This window comes from Hemicordylus capensis, chromosome 2 (assembly GCF_027244095.1).
Source record: "Hemicordylus capensis ecotype Gifberg chromosome 2, rHemCap1.1.pri, whole genome shotgun sequence".
NCBI lineage: Eukaryota > Metazoa > Chordata > Lepidosauria > Squamata > Cordylidae > Hemicordylus > Hemicordylus capensis.
Genome location: NC_069658.1, coordinates 358,580,162 through 358,593,980, shown reverse-complemented (window position 1 = coordinate 358,593,980; position 13,819 = coordinate 358,580,162). Strand labels below are relative to the sequence as shown.

The 13,819-nt window shown below is 44.5% G+C and overlaps 1 protein-coding gene across 1 annotated transcript in view; it reads left to right on the top strand.

Moving 5' to 3' along the window:
- The window catches only part of GRXCR2 (glutaredoxin and cysteine rich domain containing 2), a 30,331-nt gene that overhangs the window by 334 nt on the left and 16,178 nt on the right, over nt 1-13,819 (top strand). The window lies entirely within an intron of this gene.

Here is a 13,819-nt window from a genome sequence, read left to right as displayed (position 1 = left end):
CTTGATAATTTCTTTTGTCAGGCTAATTCTTTTGCGTCAGCCCTAATGCTCAGTTGATCTTGGATGCCAGTGCTTGAAGCAACCACTACATTTTGGAACTTTCTATTGACTAATAACAAGCTAGTTGTTTTTTCCTCCCCACCCCCACCAGGGATAGCTACTCCCAACTAAAGGAACCACTGAATACTCCCAGGACATGTTATTCTGCAAATATAGCCTTTTGAATGTAAAAGATCCAATTCAATTTCTGCACCTGAATAGATTCCCAGCTTGGCAATGTGGCACAATCTTCAAAATAATGTTCAGCCTCATGAAAATTACCTGACTAGTTTGTTAATCATTTGCCTTTATTGTTTCTTCCTGGCAAATTGTAGTACAAAATCAAGAGAGCTGACCATACCAAATCTGTGTATCTTTTCTCTTTTTGCAGCAAGGTGTGTTTGTGTGTCTCTGTGTTTGTGTCTCTCTGTGTGTGTCTTTGTTTAAGGCAGGCATCTTGTTTGGTTCCTAGAGAGGATCTGTTTGTATTTTTTAGATCATACTGTTAATGTGAGGACTGCAGTTATCACAGGACAATGTCAATGTAAGAATTTCCATTTAGAGTTGCCAACTGATCAGAAAGACTAGTCTGAGTTTTTTGTTTTAGGAACATAGGAAGCTGCCATATACTGACTCAGACCATTGGCCCATCTAGCTCAGTATTGTCTACACAGACTGGCAGCAGCTTCTCCAAGGTTGCTGGCAGGAATTCTCTCTCAGCCCTATCTTGGATATGCCAGGGAGGGAACCTGGAACATTCTGCTCTTCCCAGAGCGGCTCCATCCCAGAAGTGGAATATTTTACTGTGTTCACATGTAGTCTCCCATTCGTATGCAACCAGGGTGGACCCTGCTTAGCAAAGGGGACAAGTCATGCTTGCTACCACAAGACCAGCTCTCCTCCCCTTTCTGGACAGTAGCCATTAATGAAAGAGTCAGTGCCACTGTTTCCCCTTTAGTCATTTTTAGCCTACTTTCTGAATGGAAGAAGCCTTATTATCTTGACCAGTGGTGGCTGGTGGGTCTTGAGACATGACGGGGGCAGGCACTAGGCAGGGCAGGTGATGGGTGGAGCCACAGGTAGTGAGAGGTAGAGCCAATTGTGGGCAGCTGTGGAGGTGCAGCCAGGACTGGGCGGGTGCTTAAGCAATAACTGGTAAAGTGTAGATTTGTACCTAACAAGTGGGATCAAAATACAAGTACATGCACAAGCATACAAATCTCAATTGCTCATCAGCAGAGATACAGAGAAATGTGGAAAACACCAGTTGCTTTATAGTCCTTAACAGGACAACAGTAGTGTGTAGATTTGGATCTAACATGGCAGGATCAAAACACAAGCACACACATACACAGGGGAAAAAACTGTACAAACCACAAGTAAGGCTCAGAATAGCTACAAAAGGCTGCTTCTGTGGAGAGTAAATGCATTCTGACATCACCAGGGCAGCACCGTCTGCCTGATTATTTAAAAAAAATGAAAGGAGGAGGAGGAGGAACTCTGAGACAGAGTGATACAGTGCTTAGTGTGCTGGACTAGACTGGGGAAATCCATGTTCAAATCCCCATTCAGCCATGAAATTCACTAGATGACTCTGGGACAGTAATTTATTTCTCAGCATAACCTTCCTGATAAGGCTGCTGGGAGGAGAAATGTAACCATGTGCAGCACTCTGGGCTTCTTGGAGGAAGCATAGACTATACATGTAAAAATAAACAAATCTATATAAGCCACAGGTAAAGCAGACACCAGCTACAAAAGTGGAGAACGAATGCATTCTGAAGTTACAAGCACAGCTCAGCTTGCCTGTTTCAAAAATGCACACATAAATAATAGAAAAAATCAGAGATTTTTCAATGATGCTTGCTGTAGCTATGAACCATCTCCTGTAATTTAAAAAAAATACCATAGGAAAGAAAGGTATATACCTTACGTTAGAATACCATAGGAAGCATAGGATGCATGGGGACACCCTCTCCCTACTTCATGCCTACTGAACAGCTGGGTGCCACTCTTTGCGCACCTTGGGTGCTCACCACTTAGCCTAGGTGTCCATCCAACAAGTGACAAATGTTTTAATAGAGATCACATCCTTAATCCTTGCGCAATGAACCATAACCCCCAATGAACATATTCATGTTACAAATACTGGCCACAATCCAGAGAAAAACTTGGTTAGCTCTCCGCATAGCAAATGGATTTTTAAAATTATTTTCCTTCCAACAGAATCAATTCCTTTTCTATACCACATCCACATGGAAAGCCAATTCTGCAGAAGCGCCATTCCCCACTGGACTTTTGGGCACAAGTCCAGGGCCCCCACAGCCCCTGATGTCTCTGCCCGCCCCCCAAATCATCCACACAGCCCCAGTGCATGGAGCCAAGCACTAGTCAGCCGACTCTCTCTCTCTCTGACTCAGAAGCAGTATGCTTCTCAGTATGACTGCCTCTGAGTCTCACCTGTCATACCCTGCCCCTTCCTGTGCTGCTGCATGCGGCTTCTGGTAGGCAGGTGTCCCAGCAGCAGCAGCATGCACTGCTGCCGCTCAGCATGGAGAAAGGGAGCTTCAGGAGGCTTGGCAGGCTCTTCCACCATAGGAGTGAGTCTGAGGACTCTGAGACAGTCCCGAGCAGGGAGAGGCCTTTGGCAATGCCCTTCTCAGTCCCTTCATGGCAAGCAGGACTGCGGGAGCATCACCGTAGCAGGAGCCCTCCAGTCGCCAACTCAGGAAAACACCAGAAGCACTTGGCTTTCAGGCACTGGAACCTCAAGAAGAAATCCAAGGGCCTGCTGGAGGTGGCTATAGAGAGAGATCAGCAGCTATGAAGGTAGCATGCCTGCCGCTCCTTCATTCTCCATCAGTCTGTCAGAGCCCTCAAGCCCCGGGAACAGGTAATGTCCGGCTTGGCTGGACCCCCTTCTCTGCTAGCCATTCACACCTCGCTCCCCAGCCACGGTTCAGTACCTGCCCTCCTCTCCTCCCTCCTGCTGCAAGCAAGGAGTTGCTCTGGGAAGTCAAAAGCGTGTGCGCCTGCCAAACACGCCCTCCTCCCCTTCGTTCTGGTAGTAATGCTTTCCAACTAGAAAGGTTTCTGCTAATGCATATATCTGCATGAAGAGTCTTGTTTTACATCTTTACATTCTTGCAAATTCAGTTGCTTAAATATTGGATCCTTTAGAGACAGAGTGGGGAGTGGGGAAAGAAATATGTGGGATGGGAATATGAGCATTGAAATGTTTCTGCTAATGCATATTTGCATAAATAGACTTGTTTTACATCCTTACATCCTTGTGAGTTCAGTTGATGTTTCGGCCCTCAAGAACCCATGTGTTAAAAATACTGCATATATAATGGGTGTGTGTGTGTGTGTGTGTGTGTAGAGGGGGATGATGCTTACCTTGCGGGGGTGGGGGTAGTAGGGGAGGCAAAAGGCCTTTAGGTCCAGGTTCCAAAATTACCAAGGTGCACTTCAGCACTTCTGCAATTATTTGAAAAACAGTTTGGAAATCCATGCATATTACAACACACCTGTAATCCATGTGCTGACAGTTGGGTACAAATCAAATACACAAAACATGGAGAGTGGGTACCAGGTAAGAGTCACCATGCTAAAATACTGTAAGTAGGAAGTAGGCTCCATTCACTCTGCTTAGAACTACTTGCTTTCAGCTGCAGACTTTAAATGACTAGAACTAGTTTGCCTGGGCTCTGTTCCCAGCCCTAACAAAACCCACTAAGCAATGCCTCCAGACTCCTGACTTTCAGTTCCTTGGGTCCCCCTGGTGTCTGGAACCATTCTGGGCTCTATCCCTGGGCACATCAGCATTGACCTTGGGCCTTGTCCCTGCCCAGCTACTGTCATTTTTTTAATTTCAAGCAGGCAACTCTTCTTCATATGGTGATTGAGCTGCAGAACTTATTTCCATTCCCCAACAGATCATCTTTTGAGATGTCCTCCACAGCATTTTTTTTATTTTTAGTGCCAGCCCTAGCCCTCATACTGTGCTGATGGTATCAGATCGAATCCCCAAATAAAGCATGGGGAAGTGGGAGCTTAGCTGCTAGGGTGCAGGAATGCCATATCCTTGTTGCAGGTGAGTTTTCACACTTCTTAAAAAAGATTTTTGGTGATGTATATTCCAGCACGGGAACAAACAAGTGCCCAAACTCTCAAAAATGTGCTTTAAAACATGAGAAAGCAAAGCAAAATAAGGTTTCAAGAAATGCCAAGACAGTTGCACTCTTTGTGTAAATTTATTTATTTATCTATCATATTTCTATAGCACCTGATATGTGTACATCTCTGGGCCGTGTACAAAATTTAAAATGTTTAAAAGTTACAAATTAAAATACATGACAATAAAGACAATATAATAAAATAGATATTAAAACAAGTTTTTAAAATTATTAAAATTAATTCTAATTAAAAGCCTGTGAAAACAAGAGAGTCTTGAGGTTCTTCCTGAAAAAAAACAGAGAAGGAGATGTTCTTATTTCAGTAGGAAACATATTCTCTAGTAGGGAGTATTTCTGTAGGGAGCATATTCCAAAGACCTGGGGCAGCCACAGAGAAAGCCCGGTTCAGATCCACTCACGAATACTCCAAATCTGGAGCGGAATGTGTTTCTAGGTTTACATTAGAATTAGTAAAATGGAGCAGATGTCATCTTTGCTATGAATACTTAGTTATCTATGTCTTGTGAATAACAAATGTTTTTTCTTAAGCCTGATTTAAGATCTAACTTGAAATTTGCTGCTTTTTAAAATGTCATACTTGGCAACCCAACTCTCCATGTAGACTGCGTATATAAACACATAGGCATAGCAATTATTGGAACCAATACCTTCATTTGACAGTATATTAGTTAGTCCCCCCCCCCGCCTTTGACAAACATAGAGGCCTTGGATTCCATTTTGGGTCTGAAGTCTTTAAGCTCCTTGGCACCCCTTCGACCTAAGTAATATTAGGTTATTTGCTTCCACTACTCTGTCTACGATTATGTTACAAAATGCAGCACTGCATTGGCACTCTTTACAGGTTCATCAAGACATCCAGTTGGGGCAACAATTCTTCCTCCCTTTCCCCCTTATATAATTAGACGGCAAATTCCCAGAAGCCATCTCTTATCTGGAGGTATTTATAAAGCACTCAAGGAACAAGCATCTGATCTTAGCTGGGGCCATGCCAGCACTGTGCCAGTATTCTAGCAAGGGCGTTAGTAAACGCAAGCTCACAGTTTAGGAAAAGAAATCTAATCTAATTCTCGCTCCACAGCCACTAGCAAGGTTTTCTCACTAAAGATCCATCAAGCTCAGGATTTTTTTAATTCATGGGCCAACAGTAATCTTCTCCCAATCCTCCAGGGAGTTCTGGGAAGCTCCAGGGAGTTTTGGAAACACTCCCTCAAGTTTTAAGGTTCTGCTGTTGAATGCCAGGCCAGTAGATGCAAAAACATCCATGATTTAATTGTGGTTGAGCATGCTGACCTGGTATGTGTGACTGAGACCTGGTTGAGCGAGCTTGGTGGTGTGGGTCTCTCCCAGCTAGTTACCTTTAAAGCTTTTAATGGTTTGAGTTCTGGATACTTGAAGGATTGCCTGCTCCCAAGGGTTTCTGCCCAGCCAACAAGGTTGTCAGAGGGGCCTTTCCTCTGTGTGCCAATGTTGAGAGAGGCTAAATTGTCTTGCATGCGGGACAGGGCCTTCTCTGTTGTTGTCCCCAGGCTCTGGAATGCTCTCCCAGTGAATGTTTCCTCTTTGACATCTGTGGCTGCTTTTAAAAAAATAACCAAAGACCTTTTTATTTGTTTAGGCTTTTAGCCTGCTTCTTTGTCTTTTTAATGGTAGTGGTTTGGTGTTTTATGGTTTTTACTGTTTAACTGATTTTAAGGTTGTAAATGTGACTTTTATGGAGTTTTATTGTATTTTAACTTTTTAAAACCACCTTGGGATGTCCTATGAAAGGCGGCATAAAAACTGAACACCAAATAAAGAAGTAGGTTGATCTCCTGCTAGATCAATGAAGGAAAATGAAGAAAGCAATCTGAGCAACTACAACTATCCAATGCAGCACTTTTCTTAATATAGTTTCAGTTACGGCCAAGTTACTTTAACAAATCCAGTGGAAGTGGAAGAAACCTCTCTGTATGTAATCTCCAGCAAAATCAACCACATACATACCCAGGCACACATTCTCTTAGATGAAAACAGAACTATATTTTTTAATCTTTTATATTATATAATTTATCTTAATTGGATGGACCCCCAACAGCACAGAGAAGCTTAGTTGGGTGGACCCCTAACAGTGGTAATAAACTGTATCCATTAGGCCCACTGGGTGACACACGTAGTGCTCTTAACATATCTAACACGGAACATAGAAAACTGCCTCATACCGAGTCAGACCATGATTTGTGTGGCTCAGTGCCATAGGAACATAGAAAGCTTCCATATACTGAGGCTATTCTCACAATGGGGGAAAAACGGGCTAAAGAAGCCCAGCCCGGTTTTTCTCCATTGTGAGAACCAGCAGGCAAGCCCAGTGGTTCTTTGGCAGCTAGCCCACCAAAGTAGCCCTCCCCTTAGCCCAGGTTAGCAGAGCGAGCACTCCGCTAACCTGGGTTTTCTGATCCTGTGCTGCCACGGCACAGTTCCCTGCCATGGTGGCACACGAGGAGACCCCCGCCGAGAGGCTGCAAGCATCCTCCCGGGCTCGGGGGTCTCTCCAGGATGCCCCACACACTTGTGCAGGGCATCCTGGAACTTCCGGGGGCCAAACGGCCCCCAATCCCCGCAGCCACCGCTGGCTCCGTGACAGAGCTGGCAGTCATGTGGGCGGCCGATCCAGCTGCCCAGGGCTGGTCATCTGCAGGGAGAACAGGCTAAGCCCGCTTTCCCCGCAAACCCACTTACAGCTCTTCACACTAATCGTGTGAAAAGCCTCACTGAGTCAGACCATTAGCTCAGTATTGTCTTCACAGACTGGCAGCGGCTTCTCCAAGGTTGCAGGCATGAATCTCTCTCAGCCCTATCTTGGAAATGCCAGGGAGGTAACTTGGAACCTAGATGCTCTTCCCAGAGCTGCTCCATCCCATAAGGAATATCTTACAGTGCTCACACTTCTAGTCTCCCATTCATATGCAACCAGGGTTGACCCTGCTTAGCTAAGGGGACAATTCATGCTTGCCACCACAAGACCAGCTCTCCTCTGTGTAAATCCTTTACATTTTGGCTACTCTGCACATTGGACTTTTTGGGGGTACCCCTGAATCATTTTAAGTGTCCCTCAAAGAAATATAATGGGTGACTGTGACAAACATGTATTAATTTAAGGTATTAAATTATTACAAGATCTATATACCACCCTCCTACCTTTACAGGCATTCAGGGCAGTGTACAGCAAAAGAAAAAAATTATTTAAAATACTACATACAAAGAAGCCAATATAAAAGCAAATAAAAATGACATAATTTAACCAAAACAAAGCAGCAGCAGCTTCCTGAGACTATTATGTTGAAAAAGTATAGTTTTCACAAAAATAGTTTTCACAAAAGTATAGTTTTCACAACGAAAGAGGTTTTAGAGAAGGCCAGGGGTTCCGCAGTCTGGCAGTGGCCACAGTGAAGGCTCTGTCCTGGGCCCCTGCTTAAGTCTCAGCTTTGCTGGCAGCAGAAACTGGAGCAGGGTCTTCCCAGAAGTCACCTTCCAGAAGCAAAGCCTGTCCATGATCACCCGTAGGCTCTGAACCTTGTCCTTTAGTGGAAGTGACTCCCTCTCCAGAAAAGGTTGAATACCCCCATTTGGGTCTGTTTTTCTACTGACCAGCAGCACCTCTGTCATGACTAGATTAAGTCACCGTTTGTTAGTTCACATACAGCTCATGAAAAAACTCAGATTGATGATCTACTGTCTCCTTGAGGTCAAATAGAAAATGGAGATAGAGCTGGGTATTATCTGCCCATTGATGACACCGCAGCCTGTACCTTCTGATGACAAGGGGGACCTCTGTAGGATCCCACAGGCCAAAGGAACTTCCCCTCCAAGTAGGACTGGAACCAGCTCAATAAACAGGTGTTTTCAAACATGTGTCTCATACAAGTATACTTGTTTACTTGCAAACGTGTGATTGTAAGCATGTGTTTCATATAAGTATACTTGTCAAGGCAATCATAATTAGGTGTATCTCCCTGTTGAGTGTATGTTCAGAAGCAAATTTGAGTCTGCCTTTGTATCATTTGTGAAATACCTCTCACCAGTCACACCTCTCTCTCTCTCTCTCTCTCTCTCTCTCTCTCTCTCTCTGTATGCCATACCAATTTGGCTCCTGGGGAGTTTTGTTTGCTTAAAGACCCAAGCTAAACACCATACTGAGAAGAGAACAATTACTTCTAGCTTTGTACAAACTTGTTATAGCACAAGAGGGAAAACATTGTTATTCACATGCAGGGCAGAGCCCTAGATGAAGGGTGTTAGTTGTAAGCACAAAGTGTGTTTACATTACACTTTCTTTTGTCTGGCTGTCAAAAGTTTGGCAAGCATAGTCATGCTGTGGCTGTCCATTTCTGGAAACTTTGGATGTTGTGACATCATGCTCCTCCGCAGGGCTGGCATCACACAAGCACATTATTCTGAAGTTCTGAAGACCCCTTGTGTGTATACATGCACACACATTTAGCAGGGCGGAAGTCAGGATTAGTCTTCTGGGCAGCTGCCGAGGGCCTAGGGCCCACTGCTGATCCCTGAGACAACCTCTGTGTCATATGTTCTTTTGATTCTGAATAAATACATGTTTTCATTTCCCAGTCAGAGGGATAGAGCTGATAAAAGTGGTGAGTAGGTCTTTGCCTACCTGGGAAAAGAGTAAGTAGCTTCAGCTTACTAGGCCTATCCTGACTTTGACCACTGGTGCCATAGTCTCTGTGTGGTGGAGACAGAACAACTCACCTCTGGGTGGTTTGCCATTGGGGGTGGGTGGGTTAAAAGAACTGCTAGGTGTGTGTGCGTGTGTGTGTCCATGTTGGATTGCAAGGAGCCCTGGGACCATGTTCTTGAGCCCCTTCTTGTTCTCAGTGGTGCATTGGACCCCTGGAATCTCCAAGCTTACTGGTAATGGGAGAGGCAAGCAGGATTTGTCAGTGGTGGGCAGTAGCTCCTCCCACCCTCCCTATTGGTGAATGAGGAAAAATCTGTGGTGGCACCAGTTTTCTCTCCGCCCCCCACCTTTGTCAATGTGATGAAGATAGGAGGATCAGGAGCTTCTGCTAAACCTGAGTTCCTCAAAAATTATAGCAATAGTTCCTCCTTCCCCATCCTCCCATCAGCCAATAATCTTTCTCCGAAGGATTCACACATCATCAAAAAACCCTTTGGAAAAAAGCCCATTAGTTGGTGGGGAAGGTGGGAGAAGGAGGAGTTGCTGCCACACAAGTTTCTTGGTCATGAGATTTGTGCAGCAGCTCCTCCTTCTCCAACCTGGCCAATGGGAGAGTCTCTAGAGGTGCCATGATGACACAGGTGCCTCTGTGGGCATGCTCTCATTTGCTTCTTCTGTTAGCCATGTCTGCAAATGATAGCATGCCCTGCCCTGGAAGTCACCACAGGATATCTGGTGGACACTCTCATTAGAAGTTACTTTTGAGTGAACATTCTTACAGTCTTCATCTTGGATATGAATCAGTGGTAGCAGCTACCCAGTGATGTTGACCCCTGACTCCAGCCCTGCTACATGTGTTCAGTGGTATGTGCAGAGGGTCTCTTTAAAACATCAGATAAGACGCAAGCCTGGGGCAGCAGTGGGATCACCAACTTGTACCATCATGGCCACTAGTACTGGCAGTTCAAAGACTGATCTGGCTGAATTGGCCCTCTAATGGGCATTGCCTGCCTCCTCCACTGGTGCCGGACCTGGCTCACCCCTAATGCCACTCCATGTGTGTATGTGATAGTGCCCCAGTTTTCTTGAATGCTGCTGGGGGCTCCAAGCTAAAGCTCCAAGTCAAAATATATACCTCCTGTACAAGCTTGCTTGCTGAATTATTTGCTTCAGTCCTTGGAGTAGTTGCATTCAGGCAGAGACATTGCATTGCTTCCTTCCAACCCTGAAGCAAGGAAGTGTTTCAAATGCAAAAGTACCAAAGGTTTAGAGATGCTCACCATGGCAACAGGGCCCCTGTGCCAGAGGAATGTTGGGAATCATATACAGACACCTCCAATGACCATCTCTTAAGGAACAAGTTCAGGTGAAATCTGTTTTACCTGTTTGCAGTGGAAGGAGCTATGCACAAAGCTTATTGGCTGGCCCTTGTGACAATAAAAAAACAGCATGCTCCCTACCATAAGCACTTTTATAATTAAAAAGAGAACTTACTTGTTTCTTAAAAGGTATTGAACAAATATTTAAGTGGATAAACTTGCAAAATCCTTTTTAAAAAGTCCATTCACTTGAAGAAAGGAGGAGGCATGAACAGAAAGAAAAAATTGGTGTTGGGTACAGAAACAAGAACATGTGCCATTTGAGGAATGAAGGTGAACTCATTTTGCAGCAGAACAAAACCGGCATTGATCTAATATTGTAGGTGTGTCTGTACACAAATTTTATTGAATCATTCCAAGGGTTATCTAGTCTAGCATCCTTTGCAAGCATCTCAGGATTAGACTGGGCACCAGAAATTGGTTAATGGTTGCACCATAGTCTCTAACACCATAGTACACCTACCCATGATGACATTCGCATGTGGTAGCTGGGAAGGTAAGTTGTGTTCTTAAAAATGGACTATGCTTTGCAATTGTGTCAGGGCAACAACTGGATTTCTGTACATGGTATCTAAATCATGCTCCCTTCCCATCCATGTCACTCATGTTTGTCTAGGGAACGGGGTGATGGTTAGAATCTTTTGCACCATTCTAGAATGAATCATACAAGTATTATACAGGCATCACTGCAGGAAGATCAAAGATACTGAAGAGACACTCTACCCTGTAGTTTCCAAGAACCATATGATCATCGCAGCCTGCATCACATGAGGTATCACATGAGGTATCGTATAGTAATACTGAATAATCATATGACCATTTCAGCACAGACTGGACTGAGCTTGGCATGCCACTGATCAACCCATACTTCTTCCATAACCTAAAAGAGCAGAATTCCAATTCCTGTATGTACCAGAACAGTCATTTGAATACTTATGTGCATGTTGAAATGGCCATTGGAGCATGTAGAAGTGGTTGTGTAAGTGGCCATCATAGAGAGAGCAAGGAAGGATGGGAACAAGCAGAGAAGATATGGGGAAAACATTTCATTTGGACATTTATTTTTAAAAAATACTTATGTTGTAAATAGATGACACTATCCTCTCAAGGAAATCTTAGCAGTCTCATTCCTTTTTTTAGATCCCTGGGGACAGGGTGTGTAGCTGCTAGTTACAAGCTGCTACAAATTATAGATCCAAAGCAAAGTGCTTGTCCTCCCACCCATAAATAAACACTGAATACAAGTCCTCTATTTTTGTTGCCTTTGAAGTTTGGCAGGAAACAGAAGATGCTACTTACCTGTGTCTTCAAATTTACTAACTAATATCTAGGAGAAGAGGAGTGAATTAGATTGGCCTGTATGAGCAATTGTTCCTACTCTTGAAAGTTATCTGGTAATTGAGCTGAGTTTCTTCTGGTTCAAAAGTAGAAGTCAAGAGTAATGTAGCATTTGGGAGGTGCATCTGCATCTGCTATTTTTCCTAGGATATTTAGAAAGACCACAGGAGGAACCTTACTCTCTGCAAGCTTGTTACTTGAACTCACAAGCTGATCTTGTTATTCATGAGCAGATTTATTTGTGTGTAAAATCCCAGTTTGTTGTGTTATATTTTTTTAATTGAACATATTTTTATACCGCCCAAAACTTACATCTCTGTGCGGTTTACAGCAAGATTAAAAAGTAAAACATTAAAAACAAAAACAAAAAATTTAAAAGCAAGAAATTTAAAACACAAATTTGAAATTTTAAAAAAATATTCTAAAAACAACATTAAAATAATCAAAACAATATCAGTTAAAAGCCTGGGTGAACAGATATGTCTTTAAAGACTTTAAAAAAGTTGTCAGAGATGGGGAGGCTCTTATTGCACTAGGGATCGTATTCCAAAGCCTCGGGGCAGCAACGGAGAAGGCCCGTCCCTGAGTAGGCACCAGACGAGCTGGTGGCAAATGCAGACGGACCTCTCCTGATGATCTCAATGGGCGGTGGGGTTCATAACGAAGAAGACGTTCTCTTAAACACCCAGGGCCCAAGCTGTTTAGGGCTTTATAGGTTATAACTAACACCTTGTATTTTGCCCGGAAACATATTGGCAGCCAGTGTAACTCCTTCAATACGGGAGTAATATGGTCCCTTCTAGATGACCCAGAGACCAGCCAGGCTGCCGTATTCTGGACCAACTGTAGTTTCCAGACTATGTACAAGGGCAGCCCCACATAGAGTGCATTGCAGTAATCCAGTCTGGAGGTTACCAGCAGTTGTACCACTGTTTTGAGGTCGTCTATCTCAAGAAACGGACGCAGCTGGCGTATCAGCCGAAGCTGATAGAAGGCACTTCTGGCCACTGCCTCAACCTGGGACACCAAAGAGAGACTTGGATCCAGAAGCACCCCTAGCCTGTGTAGCTGTTCCTTCTGGGGAAGTGTGATCCCATCCAGAACAGGCAGATAAAAATCATCTCTCGAGTTCCGACTCTGCACAATGAGTACCTCTGTCTTATCTGGATTCAGTCTCAGTTTGTTATCCCTCATCCAGCCCATTACCGACTCCAGGCAGGCATTTAGGGAGGTTATGCCCTCTCCTGATGATGCTGACATGGAGAAAGATATTTGAGCGTCATCAGCATACTGATAGCACCCTGCACCAAATCTCCTGATGATCTCTCCCAGCAGTTTCATGTAGACAATATGGAGCCCTGAGGGACACCATACAAAAGTTCAGATTCTGAAGAACAACAGTCTCCAAGGGACACCATCTGGAACCTGCCCGAGAGGTAGGAGCGGAACCACTGCAAAGCAGTGCCTCCAACTCCCAACCCCCTCAGACGCTCCAGAAGGATACTATGGTCGATAGTCTTGAAAGCTGCCGAGAGGTCCAAAAGGACCAACAGAGTCACACTTCCTCTGTCAATTCCCAGTTGGAGATCATCCATCAGGCCGACTAAGGCAGTCTCCACCCCATAGCCAGCCCGGAAGCCAGTTTGAAATGAGTCTAGATAATCTGTTTCCTCCAAGACTGTATGGAGCTGGGAGGCAACCACCCTCTCAATTACCTTGCCCAGCCACGGAAGGTTGGAGACAGGCCTGTAGTTACTCAGCTCTGAGGGATCCAAGGTAGGCTTCTTTAGAAGCGGTCTAATAATTGCCTCCTTAAGACTAGGAGGCATCCTATCTTCCCTCAGATACGCATTTATAATCTCTACCAGGCCTTCTACAACAACCGCCCTGCCAGATAGTATAAGCCATGTCGGGCAAGGGTCAAGAGGACAGGTGGTGGGCCGCACCGTTCCAATCAGCTTGTCCACATCCTCAGGAGTCACAAACTGGAACTGATCCAACCTAATCACACAAGAGGAGTCACTGGATACCTCCACATCAGATTCTGAAGTAAATGTGGAGACAAAATCCAAGTCAACCCGAGTACGAGAGATTTTCCCCACAAAGAATTCATTAAACACATCACAGCGGGTAATCGGACGTGAACTTGCGGATGCAATACAGGCAGAAAAGAATCACTTCTTTGCCGC